The 16,580-nt window shown below is 30.8% G+C and overlaps 1 long non-coding RNA gene across 1 annotated transcript; it reads right to left on the reverse strand.

The window, feature by feature from the left end:
- Positions 1–914: 914 nt before the first annotated feature.
- LOC134713955 (uncharacterized) lies at positions 915–11,887 on the reverse strand. The gene is made up of 3 exons (XR_010106444.1): positions 11,272–11,887; positions 1,240–1,338; positions 915–950 (listed from the first exon to the last, which is right to left on the reverse strand). It is a non-coding gene; the product is annotated as an uncharacterized LOC134713955 (long non-coding RNA).
- Between the last annotated feature and the right edge of the window lie 4,693 nt (positions 11,888–16,580).

A 16,580-nucleotide genomic window follows, 5' to 3' on the forward strand; every position in this document is an offset into this window, starting at 1 on the left:
ACGACAAATTTATGTGACGTATAAAAAAATTCTGACGTCAGACACTCAAATCAATCAATGTGTTCGTAGATAGTAGATGTTTTTGTGTTCTGTAAAATTTTCCTTTTAAAATTGTTATACGATGATGACTGATGTACCCATATTTTGACTTTATTATTAATTGTGACTTTTTATTTAACGCATAATGTAAATATAACGGAATTTGATGAGACTGTTATTAAAGTGAGAGGGTTAGCGCTATAGAACCAGGTTTAATCCACCATTTTCTACATTTGAAAATGCCTGTACCAAATCAGGAATATGACAGTTCTTGTCCATTTGTTTTTGATGCGTTCTGTTATTTGATTTTGCCATGTGATTATGGACTTTCCAAATTGATTTTCCTCTGAGTTCAGTATTTTTGTGATTTTACATTTCAATAAGGTCGAATTATTCACTTGCAAGTGAATAATTCGTCATCGATGTCTCTTTGCTTATTTTGACAAAATTGCAGCTGATAAAAGCGAATTATTATTTCAATATCTCACTTTGATAAATATTTGAAATAAATAAAATCATATTCTTATGTGTTTCATATCTCGTAGCTAGTGTCCCTTTAAAGGTAAAAAATGTGTCGCCACGTTAACAAGAACAAGTTTCCTCGCAATGAGGGACATGCACAACACTTTTGAGAATATCTTTCGGAAAAAGGACAGGACATAAAGGAAGCTTGTCAGAGGCGTAGCTAGGCTATTTTTTTTATGTGTACGTCCGAAACTCGGTCAGAGCACTGAAGGCCCAAGCGGGTTCAGGCCAAAGAACATATACTGGTAATGGCCAAATATTTTTTTTCCATGCGTTTCTGTACCCATGAGTTCAGTCTAAATAAAGATAATTTAGATTTTTTGCAATCTTTTTTATTAATAAAAAAAATTCAGGCCAAACTATTCTTCTGTCTTTGCTTTTAATATCTGAAAAGAAAAATAAGTTGCAAAAAATTAAAAGGGCTAACATTTTCCAAGAAGTATCGTATATTGTACCATTACGTATTACCTATTTCATTTTTATTTACTAAAAATATAGAAGTATAAAAAAGATAGTTGATTTAAACAGAGACATATATACACATGTATATGTGTATATATGTCTCTGATTTAAATACAATTAAAAATAAGATTCATTAGTTTATGTGTTGGTTTTGCATGATAAATTTTCAGTGACTTATATATAGTATGCGTAATTAATTTTGGGAAATCTTACCGTAGTATTTCTCTATATTCCTAATCCTTAGATTTTGTATTTTTTCTGAAGTTTCTTTTCCTTTTTCTTGTCAAACAGTCGGTACCGTATTCTGTAAATCTGAAAATACACAAGACTTCAATTTAAAGTTGAAACAAACAAAACAAAAAAAACCGATTATTAGCTTTGAAGATATACATTTCTTTAACAGATGTCAACTTCTGTATTGCTGTGTCATGTGAGTCTCTTGTGGACAGTTGTCTCATTGGCAATGGCAATCATACCACATCTTCTCTTTTATATTAAAAGCTCATATGGTTTCTATTTTACGATATTTACAATATTCATTAGCGAGAAAAAACAATTGAATCAAGAAAAGGGTCGGATTACTACACAACTAAAACTAATATCTGAGTGAACGATACGAGGATCGAAAATTTACATTGCATGTATGCATTGCGGTAATAATAATTACAAACAAATGGGCCGGAATTCATTGCTATCAAAGCATTTAATTTCCGAGATTATCCTTCACAATGAAATGAAAGGTGACATAACAGCTATATATAGTCATGCAACCCAATCAAATAACAAGCTTAAAAAGTTAAATCTGCTGCTACGGGGCGCCGAATGGGACTCTTGTGGTTTTGTACTCAAAATTCAATTTTGTACGGACAAAAGTGACTTTTGTTCAACAAAAATGAGTTCAGTTTAACAAAATTTGTATCATACTACAAATTTAAAATTTTGTCATACAAAATTATCTATCAGCGGACAAAAGTCACTTTTGTCATGACAAAATTCATTTTTGTTACACAGACTTGACTTTTGTTACCTAATTTTAAAATTCGGAGACAAAAGTCAATTTTGTATTCAAATTAGTTTAGTTTGGTTTCTGTGAACTACTTTGCATACAAAATCGACTACACAAAATTGACAAAAAATGACTTTTGTAAGACAAAATTGACCAATGTGATCAACAAAATAGACTTTTGTCTCAACAAAATTGACAAAATTGAATTTTGTCTCAACAAAATTGACAAAATTGAATTTTGTCTCAACAAAATTGACAAAATTGAATTTTGTCTCAACAAAATTGACAAAATTGAATTTTGTCTCAACAAAATTGATTTTTGTCTCACTAAAGTCAATTTTGTCTCATAAAAGTCAATTTTGTTGTCAATTTTGTCGTCACAAAAACGAATTTTGTTGTCACAAAATTGACTTTTGTCTCAACAAAATTGACTTTTGTCTCAACAAAATTGACAAAATTGACTTTTGTCTCAACAAAATTGAAAAAGTTGACTTTTGTCTCAACAAAATCAACAAAATTGACAAAATTGATTTTTGTCTCAACAAAATTGACAAAATTGATTTTTGTCTCAACAAAATTGACAAAATTGATTGTTGTCTCAACAAAATTGACCAAATTGACGTTTGTCTCAACAAAATTGACAAAATTGACTTTTGTCTCAACAAGTCAATTTTGTCTCACGAAAGTCAATTTTGTCTCACAAAAGTCAATTTTGTCTCACAAAAGTCAATCTTACCTCACACAATTGACTTTTGTGATTTCATTTCCATATCAGGTAACAAACGTCAATTGTGTATGCAAATGCATACCTTTTAGGCAAAATTGACTTTTGTCATGACAAATATGAATTTTGTCTACAAAAATGAATTTTGTCATGACAAAAATGAATTTTGTCATGACAAAAATGAATTTTGTCTGCACAAATGAATTTTGTCATCACAAAATTGAAGTTCTCACAAAACAAGTCTGTAGCACATAGTTTTGTAAGACAAAAATGATTTTGTTATGACAGAATTGAATTTTGTACAAAACCACAAGAGTCCCATTCGGCGCCCCGTAGCTGTATCCTTTAATAATTTAATTTTAGAGGTCCTTTTTCCCCCTCGTGTATAGTAGTGATACGCATATTTTTAATTTTTTCTGTTTGAAACTGTGCTCAATAACGTGACGGTACCCAAATTAGTCCAGGGCCGCAACTACATTGAGGCAAATGAGGCAAATGCCTCATGTTTGAAATTTCAAAAAAAAAAATGAAACAAAAGAGTGTCTCCATATCAAATTGTTTTCACGGAAAGTGTCTTGCAAGAAGCTAGTTCTCTTCACTCTCTGATGTCGCCCCTGTATGTTTTTAGTGATCCATGTTCATTTTACTTTTAGTTTTCAGAGTTGATGGTCTATTGTTTGCACTTCTGTGTCCCCGGGTTTGTCTTTTATTCATTTATTGTCATACTTTATTACTCTAGTCTGAGTGTTGATTTTCATTTGTAAACATGTGATTTTGCAATGTTGCATGTCCACCGATGTCCAGACATTGTGCGAGAAAATATAAAAAAAATATACGATGCTACTGGACAAAGAAAAAAAAATGTTTTTTTAGCTTGTTTAATCTCGTAAAAAAAAACGCATCATGTAAATGTAACGGAATTTGATGAGACTGTTATTAAAGTGAGAGGGTTAGCGCTATAGAACCAGGTATAATCCACCATTTTCTACATTTGAAAATGCCTGTACCAAGTCAGGAATATGACAGTTCTTGTCCATTCGTTTTTGATGCGTTTTGTTTTTTGATTTTGCCATGTGATTATGGACTTTCCAAATTGATTTTCCTCTGAGTTCAGTATTTTTGTGATTTTACTTTTTTCTGCATGGAGAATTGAACACGATATCAAAGAATGCAAAACTGGTTCTTTTTATTGTAGATAAAACTAGATATCTGACATGGATTAAATTTAAAAGTAAGACCACAAATTTTCCAGTATCAAATCATCTATTAAAACATCAATGGTTTGCCATATGACCTTTTGCATTGAAGCATTACATTTGCATCAAGTCGTGTTGAGACCATCAACAGACAATAAAGGAATATGGAATAAACGTGCACGGTACCTAATTTCACACAAAGTCAGTGCATATAAAAAAAATATAAATGACCAATGCATGGTTAAAGATTTTTATTCCTGTTCTTCGTCTTGATAGCTGCTGGATGGTCAACAATACAGAAATTATTAATACCGTATAACAAGATCAAGATGATCCTTAATGTCGACTTAAGTAGTACTAGTACTTAAAGAATAATACTGCACTGTCACTATATTTTTAAAATCTAGTCATAAAAAATCACCAAAGTCTAAGCACAATACACAGGCACTTGTTTCTATCCATTGGAAGAACCACTATCAACGTATATTTACTCGTAAATATACGTTGATAGTGGTTCTTCCAATGGATAGAAACAAGTGCCTGTGGCACAATACAAGACAAGAACAGACATACAGATCTAGATCTGGCCGTTTTATTGATTATGAGAATTACTATTTTTTCCTTTGTCCTACACATCGGTCTACTTTTAATGTTGTCCCCGTAAAACCTAAAAGTCTTATCGATGTTTTTGCTTTGAGACAAGAAAATTTTTTGTCGAAAACAAAATCTAAAAATTAATTGCGTTTCAATATAAGAAAGAGTCCGGGAAACGCTCAGAATGCACGATTTTGCTTTATTTTTCTCAGAGCTTCGCAGACCCATCTCTAAAATTTTTTCGCATCGCTACGCTCGGCGAATATATTTTGCCTCACAATTAAAACAGGCTAGTTACGGCCCTAATTGCACCTATTTTGACAGTTTTTTCACCTACCTTTTTATATGATCTAGAAATAAATGTCCTTACTGTGTTTATTTTGTAGCCCTATCCTTCTTTATTTTATAGGTACACCAATTTCATTTTCAATCCATACGGAGTCATAAAAAATGGGTTTGAATCAACCTCCAAACTGTCCATAATTCGTAATGAGGAGTACCCAAATTGCATCCATCGTCAAAAGTCGAATAACCGAACTTTTGTTTAATTTCTTCAAATATTTTGAACAATTAGATATTAGTCCATGCTTACTCTTCATATTTTACGAAATGGATATAATAAATTGTATTTGCCAATTTTAAAAAGATGACGTTTTGATGACGTCGCATGATGACGTTTTCGGACATTGTAAACAGTCCATCTGTTGATAAGCTACAGGTACATGTATCTCCTTCCCCGTCAAAAAAAGATGAAACAAAAGAATCAATCAGTGAAGATCAAACACTTGACAATACAAATGAATACTTCGGTAATAAATCTACTGATGAACTGGACCCTTTAAATACTACCCTAATAGACTTGGATCCAGTTAGTTTGAACAAAGTGTGCAATCCTAGCCCCACTAGGAAGTCAAAGCAAACAAGATCAACTGATATTAAGAAATTAAGTGAGAAACTAGACAAACAAATAGAATTAAATCAAAATTTGACATCTTCCATCCAGAGAATAGAAGGAAAAATCTGTAATCTCTACTCATGCAGAATAGATATAGATAACATTCAACCAATTATAGAAATTATGAACCAAAAAATCATAGCAGTTGAAACTCAAGTTAAAACAAATTCTACAAATGACAATAGTGAGATGCCCCAAATAAAAATACAAAGCCTAGAGAGAGAAAAAGAGGCAAAAGAAGAAACAATCAGGGCATTACAAAAGCAATTAGATCAAAAAGATCAAACAATAGAAAAACTTATCACGGAAAAATCAAAGGACTTTGATCACTACAACAGACAGTTACAAGAAAAATCAGAAGAAGTTATAGAAAAACTTCACATAATACATCAACTTGAACTTCGAGTTAAAGACTTGGAACACCACAAACATAAACCAGCTATAATTGAAAAAGAGGAGTGTGAAAAGGAAATAGGAAATACGTCATATAATGTACACACTCAAAATCGGTTTTCAATACTTCAAGAGAAAGAAATACCAACACAATTAGAAAGTATTCAAAAAGACAAAAAATATGAAGATACTCAAACCACTGATAATAAAGTTGATCTACTTATTATATCAGACTCCCATGCAAATTATTTAAAAGAGAAAAGACTCTACAAATACAAAAAGGTAAAAATTCATATTTTGACAGAAGGAAAAAAGAACGTTAATGGTGCAAAAGAATTCATCTTAAATACAACAATACAAAGCGACAATGTGGTCGTTATTGTCGGCAGCAATGATCTATCTAAAGCAAGATCATCAGCGGAAAAAATAATGAAAGAAGTTGAAAGCCTCATAAGTGAATTCCAAGAAAAAAATCCAAATAGTAAGCTACATGTGTCGCCTTTATTTCATAGGCTGAAGCAAGAAGTATTTAACAACAATGTGGATGAAATAAATTTCAAACTTCGACATCTGGCATCCAATAAAGTTTACATTCTCAAAAATCCATACATCAACAAACTCAATGAATACTTTTTTAGTGATGGAGTACACTTTACAGCACTGGGCACTAGTGAACTTGCCAAAATGATCAAAAATAACTTGAATGAACACCTTGGGATGGAATCATATTCCAATTACACAACAAACCAAGGACCAGAACGTTCTCAAAATAGAAACAATGGATATAAAGGATTCCAAGATCCTTTAAATAGGAACAATCGATTTAAAGGATTCCAAGATCCTCTAAATAGGAACAATCAATATAAAGGATCCGAAGATCCTTTTTACAGCAGAAATCCACAAAGCAACCCTGGATTAAGTCCGAACGAGAGAAATGTACTGATGCGGTTACTGAATATATAAATTATCAATAACACTCGAAATAATTTCACTTTGATAGAATTATTATTATTGTTTGTTATGTTAATATTAATGTGTGTGTATGTCTATTGAATCCAATTTGATAATATTGTAATAATATTATAACTTAATTCACCCAATCAGAATTATGCCTCCTTTTTACACATTTTGTATCCAATGGAGAAAACATTTCACATGAGGTTTTTACTGAATCTTTAAACCTATTTTAATTTTCATTAATATGCAAATATATGTCATCCTTTACACATTATAATATCAAAAATAATTGTGTACAATAAACAACAAGATGTATGACCAGGTATGCCTATTTAATTGTAATATTACAGTACTTTTTTAAACAGTCAGAGTTATGCCTCTTTACACACATTTGCAACTTTATATTATTAATGACAATTTACACACACAAGTGAAATATTAAAAATTCACACCTTTCATTACAACTTATATGATTTATGCTTGTTTATACATAATGAAAATGCTAATCAATGTCATCGGGTCTCACAAAATCAGTATTGTGGTTATGTTTTAATATATATATACATAAAATGCTTCAGCTAGGATGCTGGAATATAAATGGTTTCTCTAGTCAAAAGTTAAATGATATAAATTGTAGTAAATTTGATATTTTTGGAATAGTGGAGTCATGGACCCACGGCGAGTCATCGATATCTTTTAAAAATTATACATGCTTTCACCAACCTGGAATTAAGAAAAAAGGTAAAAGAGGACGAAGATCAGGTGGAATCATTCTTTATTTTAAAAATGAATTCAAAAAAAGTAATGCTATCATTAAAATAGCCCAAAGTAAAAACTACATCTTTATTAAATTAGACAAAGATAAATGTGGTCTTACACATGATATTTTTTTAGGCTGTGTATATATAAATCCAAGGGCAAAGTCAGTATGTCCAGAAAACGATAAAATTTTTGATTCATTATCTAGTTTAGTGAATAAATACTCAGAATTGGGTAAAGTTATAATCATGGGAGACTGTAATAGTAGAACTGCTAATTTAATAGATTATATAGAACTTGATGAGACAGACTACCACCAGAATTCTGAGGGCAAGTCCAATTTACCTACAAATTATACATCAGATCTAATTTTACCCAAAAGAAACAACCTTGATCCTGAGATAAATGAACAGGGAAGAATGCTAATAGATTTTTGTATAGAATCAAAGATGAGAATACTTAATGGTCGAATTGACGGTGACTCGCTGGGGTTCCATACCTACTACTGTCCAAGAGGAAGTAGTAGTATTGATTATTTTTTAGTTTCTGAAGATATTTTTCATGAATTTGTTTATTTACATGTCTTTCCACCAAATGAGCTTTCAGACCATAGTTTATTATGGACTGGTTTAAAAAACAACAGTAATTATATATACTCACAAATTAACAACAACATTAATACTAAGGATTGTGATCTTCTTCCAGGTAAATACAATTTGGAATCAGGCTCAAGAGAAAAATTTGTAGAAGCCGTACAAGATTCAAAACTTTTAATTGATCAATTTTTACTAGAAGTCAATAATCCTGAAATGGATATAAATAATTTATCTGAAAATCTGAGCAATATAATTTTAGACTCAGCAAATAAAACATTTAATTTTAGACCATTCAAGGGGAAAAGAAAGAAAAAGAAAGGAAAACAGAAATGGTTTAATGGAAATTGTAAATTTTTTAAAAGGGAACTTAACAATCTTGGAAGTAGATTACAACAACATCCTAATAATCATGATTTAAAAACATCATACCACCAGTTAAGAAGGGAGTACAAAAAATTACTAAAAGATACAAAAAAGAAATTTATAACAGATATAATTAATAAATTAGATTCTCTTCATGAAGATAACCCTAAATTATTTTGGAAAACCATTAATAATCTGAAGAAAAATACAAATAGAGAAGAAAATCCTATACCTCTATCTGAAATGTCAAATTACTTAAAAAAGCTTTATGAAGAAAATAATACTGATTTAGATATCTCGAAGATAGAAATTGAAAATATTAATAATAAACATTTAGATTATGCATTCATTTGTAAAGAAGTCAGAGATGGCATTAAAAAACTTAAGAAGAATAAACAACCAGGAATAGACCTTATATATAATGAATTCCTTTTATATGGAAAAGACCTATTACTTTTACCTATTGTTAATTTATTTAACAGAATTTTATCAAGCGGAAAATTTCCAGATGCTTGGAATTTATCTTGTACTTCCTTCTTACACAAAAATGGTGACATAAACATATGCGATAATTATAGATGTATTAGCCTTACCAGCTGTCTTGGCAAGCTTTTCACCTCATTATTACAGAAAAGACTGCATAAATATATGGAAGAAAATAATCTTTATAATCCCTTTCAAGCAGGATTCAGACCAGATTATAGAACTGCAGATCATATTTTCACTATTAAAACTTTGATAAATAAATATTTACATAAATTAAAAAAGCCTATTTTTGCTTGTTTTGTAGATCTCTCTAAAGCTTTTGACTCTGTTTGGCACTCAGGATTATTTAAAAAACTATTAAATCTTAAAATTGGAGGAAATTTCTATAAGATAATTAAACATATGTACTCTAATTCAAAGTTTGTGGTAAAAAAAGAAAACTTTATTTCAGAAGCTCATAGAGCCAATAGGGGTGTTAGACAAGGTGATGGTCTTAGCCCTCTGTTATTTAATATATACACTAATGATCTGCCAAAAATATTTGATTTTTCAAAAACATTTCCTGTGTCACTCATTACAACACAATTTAATTGTTTACAATATGCAGATGATTTAATTCTACTGTCAGAGAGTGAAAAGGGTTTACAAGCTTGTCTGGACAGCCTGGGAATATATTGTAACAGATGGAAGTTGAAAGTCAATATTACTAAAACTAAAGTTATGATTTTTAGTAAGGGCAAGAAAAAATCTGCCATCAAATTTAAAATTAATGGTCAAAATATAGAAACAGTCGATAAATATAAATATCTTGGAATGCTGATTTCATTTAATGGCAATTTAAAGCATGCCGCAGAACATATGTATAATAAAGCTCTTAAAGCAGTATTTAGTCTTAAATCAAATATTCTAGATTATAATTACTCTGGTACCAAGCTTAAGCTAAAGTTATTTGATTCTCTAATTAGACCTATTACAACCTATGGATCAGAAGTTTGGATATCCGATTTTACTTTAAAAGATTTAAATAAAGATAATATACCATTTGAAAAAATACATAATAAATTTTGTAAATATCTACTTGGAGTACATAAAAAGGCATCAAATTTAGCCTCCAGGTGTGAATTAGGAAGATTACCAATTATTAATTTTATTACTAAATTGGCTTTTAAATATTTCATAAGACTGCAACAACTTCCATCTGATAGATTTCTTGCTGAAGTGTATAAAGTAGATAGAGGACTTTTCAAAGAGGGGTCAAAATCATGGTATTCATTTATTGATTATAGTTGCAAAAAATTTAAATTGGATGTAAAGAATTTGGAAAATGAAAATCTAGAATTGAAAATACACGATCAAACCATCCAACTAATTAAAGAACAGCTTCAAAATTATTCTAATTACAATTCTGACTCAAAGCTTAAATATTTTTCATTTTGTTACACAAATTTTTCTCTTCAAAAATATCTTGACTTTAATATTCCAAAAGCACTATGTAAAAATTTGACTAAGTTAAGAATTAGTGCACATTCTCTTTTAATAGAAAAAGGTCGTTATCATAGACCAAAAATTCCGCATAACTCAAGACTTTGTCAGACTTGTGATTTATTAGATGATGAAAAACACTTCATTTTATACTGTAAAAAGTTTTCAATTTTAAGACAAGATCTCTTCAAAAAATTAAATATCGACCCCTCGGATTTAAATAAAAGGGAAAAGGAATCTACTATTCTACATAACATTATGTATCCTTTAAATAAAATTGATACAAAAGCTATCTGTACTTTTATTGAAAAAGCTTTTGAACTATATTAATGTTTTACAACTTATATTGGCTCTGTCCAGATATTATTTCTAATGTATATGCATTTATTTTGTATTAATTGTTTTAATATCTGTTCATTGTGTGGAAGACATCAATTGTGCACTGTACATATATATTGATTATCCAATAAACATATTTGATTTGATTTGATTTGATTTGATAAATACTGTGAATGTTTTGTGTGTATCTAAATATGTTTACCTATGTTGAAAGACGTACATAGTATTTAATCATAAAATTACAAATTGTTTAGACTCTAGGAAGACTTTGTAAGATTTCCGTTGCTATTTTTACTAAATAGGTGCAATTTGGGTACCCTTACGTTATATATAAAGTCAACATTCTTCTGTTTTACCTTGCTCAATTATCATTTACATTTTTCATACAAACTTACCCAATGAACAAGAGGCCAACACAAGCACCCTTCTGTCGCTTGAACCTGCTCTACTTCAGGTAATACATTTTCGTCATTGACAATATTGTCGTCTGCTGTCCACGGGTTTGCTGCAGACGACAGGAATCCAGACATTTTCACAGGAGGAGGGACTATAGCATCCTCGGTTTCTGTCAGTCTTTCATCCAAGGTGATAGTGCCTGTTTCCATTGTCTTGGAGTCCGTTATAATGTGTCAAGAAACAATCGGAAATAAGCAAGATTTACTTTCATTTGCAACTTGTTTTTGAACAAACTGAGCGCAATTTCTTCTACGTTGAATTTTGTTATCAACTTTATCATCAGTAATATCATCTATATACGGGTTGTAGCTGGTATTTACGAAAGCATGAAGCTTTAATGAAAAGTTTAGCCATGTTGATGTTACCTCGGTGGCAATGCTTTTGTCGCCTTCGCCGATTTTTTCGTCCTCTGTATTGTTTTGAAATCTGGTCTGAATATTGGTGTCCTTATTTTCACTGTGTTCTTTCTGTTCATCGATTTCGAAACATTCACTTCCACAATATGCGATTTGAAAACTCATGACTGCTGCAAAATGAACAACGTTCGTGTCGTACTACAAATGTTTGCAGACTATTCATAAAGCCTGCAACAACAATCAACGGCGTCGATCATTACTTTTATGACGTTCGGTCATTATTATGGAACGCCATGACTGCCTTATGTTAATGATCAGCATTTATGCAGTGCTCACAACATTATATGCAGTGCTCACAACATTATATGCAGTGCTCACACCATTATATGCAGTGCTCACACCATTATATGCAGTGCTCACACCATTATATGGGCGTTTTTCAATAAAAACGTATTTTCTTGTCCCAGCCACTTTAAAAAAATGTGTTTGATCTTTGCAAGTAATTTTTTGTGCAGTAAGTACAACGAATTAGATTTAACATTTTTAAACACAGAAACAGTTTATTTTTAGAGGGATTGATAAAGATATTGACACCTGAATGGTCCAAAACAACCAAAATGGCATGTCCCTAGACCGCCTGTTCAACATTCATACTCTAAAATATTGTAAAAAAATAAAGAAGACAAATAAATGTTTTTTTTTACTTTACATATGTTCTTTAATAATTCAAAAGTATGTTCAGAGCCAACATATTTTAATAAACAGCTTTCAATATAGGTTTTTTTAATTTCAGAAGGTGTGTCCCTCACAAAATGTCCACTACGAAACGAAGTCATTAAAATTTGCCAATAAACAGTTTTATAAAAATCAATGTAATTTGTGTTTGCAAGAGGTATACACATTAGGGTCTTATAAAAGAAGTGATGCTTTTATAACGGCAATTAAATTGTTGGTAAGAAAAATTGAGCACATCAAATGGACCAAAGTGATACCGTATTTTTGTTAATGTCCACTACGAAACGGGACAAATCTCCTTCAGTATCTGGTTTTAAAATTATGAAAAAAATATCGTGTACAGCTTGATAAATGCTTTGATGAATACAATCAGTCTTGTAACTATTGCAATATAGGGATTTTGGGGAAAAAATAAAACATGCGAATACGTCCCTTACGAAACGGTCCCCTACGAAACAAGTATGGGAGAAAAACGTTTCGTAGTGGACACTGCCACTACCATGCAGTCTTTTTTTTATTCTTTTTTCAATTATATTCGTGCAAAACAAATAACAAGGGTTAGTTTCGTGTAATTTTTATTATGTTTTTATTAACATATAATAGGGTTGATGTCAACTACGAAACTTTTTGTCCACTACGAAACACATCAAAATGTCCACTTCGTAACATGAGTTGAACCTTCATATGTGAAGTACTGTCTAATCTTTATCGATAATTCAGAAGAAAAAAAATATTTTTCTAGTATTTAAAGTAAACAAATTGGAATGTCTATAGGAAACATTTAAAATTGCAAAAAAATATGTGTGTTTAGAAGAAGTTTCGTAGGGGAAAGTCCCCTACGAAACAGTACACAAATTATGAAAAATAATATCATTTTAAAGAATATTTAAGATTGCACTTTTTGTTTACAAACAGGTCTATTATAGAGGTATTCGAAATAACTCTTGAAATTAAATTTTAGACAAGTTGATTTTCCATTTTTTTTAGGTCTGAAATTTACGCTTTTATTGAAAAACGCCCATATGCAGTGCTCACACCATAATATGCAGTGCTCACACTATTATATGCAGAGCTCACAATATTATATTAAGTGCTCACAACATTATATTAAGTGCTCACAACATTATATTAAGTGCTAACAACATTATATAAAGTGCTCACAACATTATATATTAAGTGCTCACAACATTATACGCAATGGTCCAAACATTATATGCAGTGGTCACAACATTATATGAAGTGCTCACAACATTATATGAAGTGCTCACAACATTATACGTTTTTTTTTGTATGATGAGATTGATGTATGATGAGATCATTCGGTAAACTTCGTTTTTTAAAGGAAATTACCGAATCCATAATTGGTAAATTACGGTAATGCCCAGCAAACAAATTAAAAAGTTTATCAAGTCATGTTATCATGAGGCAGTATACAATATTTAAAACTGATTGAAATAAGTAAGGAAAAGATGAAACTAAGAGGTGAATGATTGAAGTAGTCCTGTTCGTCGTAAGAAATACGAATGGCAAAATGTAAGTTAAATAATAAAAAGTTTATTTAATGAAATATCGAAGGAAAATTTGTATGACATATTCCTCGAGTTCATTTCCTAATGAAGAACTTTAGCAAGGTGCCACTTCATATTCTGTACTCAGTTTTAAAAAGCTTAATTACCTTTTAAATAAAACAGTCAGCTTTCTATAACACATATGCCATATTACGCTAGCTAATATATATATGTGTCGTGATAGAGTCATTTTTGGCATCGATTTAAAAATTTGGCATTTTTACATGAATAAGTATCTAACAGATATGGAAAATGCAGTTTAAAGCATTTCATTGTAGGTATTTAACATAACTTTACATCAATTATTCCAATTTTTATACAAGCTTTTTAGCACGCAAAGTAGTATAATTGTCTTCTAAATATGATCAGCAGTCTTACATAGAAATATAAACTTTCATAAGAAAAATTTACCCTTTCAAGACCCAGTTTAACATTTTCATTTAAAGTTATCATCTCTTATGAAAACTGAGTTTGTGGGGATGAATTCGTCAGTTTGCACGGTTAATATATATATATATATATATATATATAAAGTGGTATGCTTGCCAATGAAACAACTTTCCACAAGAGACAAAATGACATCACAGAAATTAACAACTAAACAGCAACAGTACGGCCTTCAACAATGAGCAAAGCCCATACCGCATAGTCAGCTATAGAAGGCCGCAAAATGATAAACGTAAAACATTCCTAATATATGTACAAAGAAACGATAGAAAAACTAACATGAATTTAACACATTAACAAACGACAACCACTGAAATAAAGGCTCCTCTTGACTTGGGACATATATACAGAATGTGGCGGGTTTATCCCAACAACAAAAAGACACTATAAGTACTGATCTGAGAGTACTCGCAGTTACTGACAGCTAGTTCAAAGCCACTTACAACTAATAAAAAAAAACATGCATCTAAGTTTTGCATTTAGGCCGTAAAGATTGAAACAAACTGTGAGTAAAAAAGAATGATTTACTATTATTGGATAGTAACGATTGTCCATGAAAAAAGAGTCATTTTCAATGCTCTTCAACTTGGTACTTGTTTGGATTTATAAATATTTTGATATGAGCGAGCGTCACTGATGAGTCTTATGTAGACGAAACGAGCATCTGGCGCACTAAATTATAATCCTGGTACCTTTGATAACTACTTGACCTAAATTAATTCTGGTTAACTTAGGTACATTAAGATAAAAAATCTAATCAACTACAAGTCATAGAAGAATATTATCTTTTAGATCGCACTTCTTTGAAAACAATGGACCTCGAAAAAAGATTTTAGGTCCAGATGATAGCAACAACATTTAAAAGAGGAATGCTTTTTGTTGCTGAGCACTTCTTTGATTTTATTTAAAGTCCACACATTTTTTTGTTTTGTTTTATGTAATAGAAGCACAAAAAAAAACGATTCTCGTTATTATGTCAATATATAATTGTAATATGATTATATTAATGGAGAACTTCTAGTATTGTTTTACTGTGAATTCTTCTCGTTGTTGTTATTGGCGTTCTAATTCTTCTCACATACAAGATTGTCTGTAGTCTGGGGATTTCTGTTATTTTTAATTTGCTACCAATTTTTTTCCATATTATCCCATGCTAGGATCAATGTAAAAGGTTGAATATTTCATATCTGAATATTTTTTTCCGTATCTGGAAAGTATTACTTTTGACGATGGATCTTGATTGTTACTGTGGGGCTTCTTTCTCATTGATATGGATCACTCACGGGAAAATAAATGGAAAATTGTCGAAACTATTAAATTTGGCTTTTATGTATAGCATAGTCCGAATTAAAACCAGGTTTAACCCACCACTTTTATTCCCCTTTAAAAGTGTCCTGTACCAAGTCAGGAAGATGGTCATTGTTATATTATTGTTCGTTTCTCTGTGTGTTGCATTTTAACGTTGAGTCGTTTGTGTTTTCTCTTATTTTTGAGATATTGAGTTAAGACGTGGCACGGCACTTGTCTATCCCAAATTCATGTATTTGGTTTCCATGTTATATTTGTTATTCTCGTGGTGTTTTGTCTGATGATTGGTCAGTTTCTGTGTGTGTTGCGTTTCGGTGTTGTGTCGTTGTTCTCCTCTTATATTTAATGCGTTTCGCTCGGGTTTGGTTTGTTACCCCGATTTTGTTTTTTGTCCATGGATTTATGAGTTTTGAACAGCGGTATACTACTGTTGCCTTTATTTATATTCTTAAAAGAATTTAAATTCACAAACTAGTTATTTTGCACCAAACATTGCTGTGACATGCCTTTTTAAAATATTATTGAAAATCGTAAATGTTTGAGTAAAATTCTATTTGCAATTGCTGACCAACATTGATAACAAAAAAATGCAATGAACAGTATTATACTTCTGACAGATATTTGGTTCTCCTTGAAAAATACTGGGTCATGACATATCTTAATTACAATCCCGAGTAATCTAAATATATTTATTATTCAGAAATGCACAATATATGTGTTATCTGCCAATTGATATTTTATCGTATGTTTTTCTATGTTGTGTGATGTTATGCTATTGTTTCAGAAAAAGGGAGAAGGTTTGGGCCCATTAAAACGTTTAATCCCGCTGCAAAT

Source organism: Mytilus trossulus, chromosome 4 (assembly GCF_036588685.1).
Source record: "Mytilus trossulus isolate FHL-02 chromosome 4, PNRI_Mtr1.1.1.hap1, whole genome shotgun sequence".
In the NCBI taxonomy this organism is placed as follows: Eukaryota; Metazoa; Mollusca; class Bivalvia; order Mytilida; family Mytilidae; genus Mytilus; species Mytilus trossulus.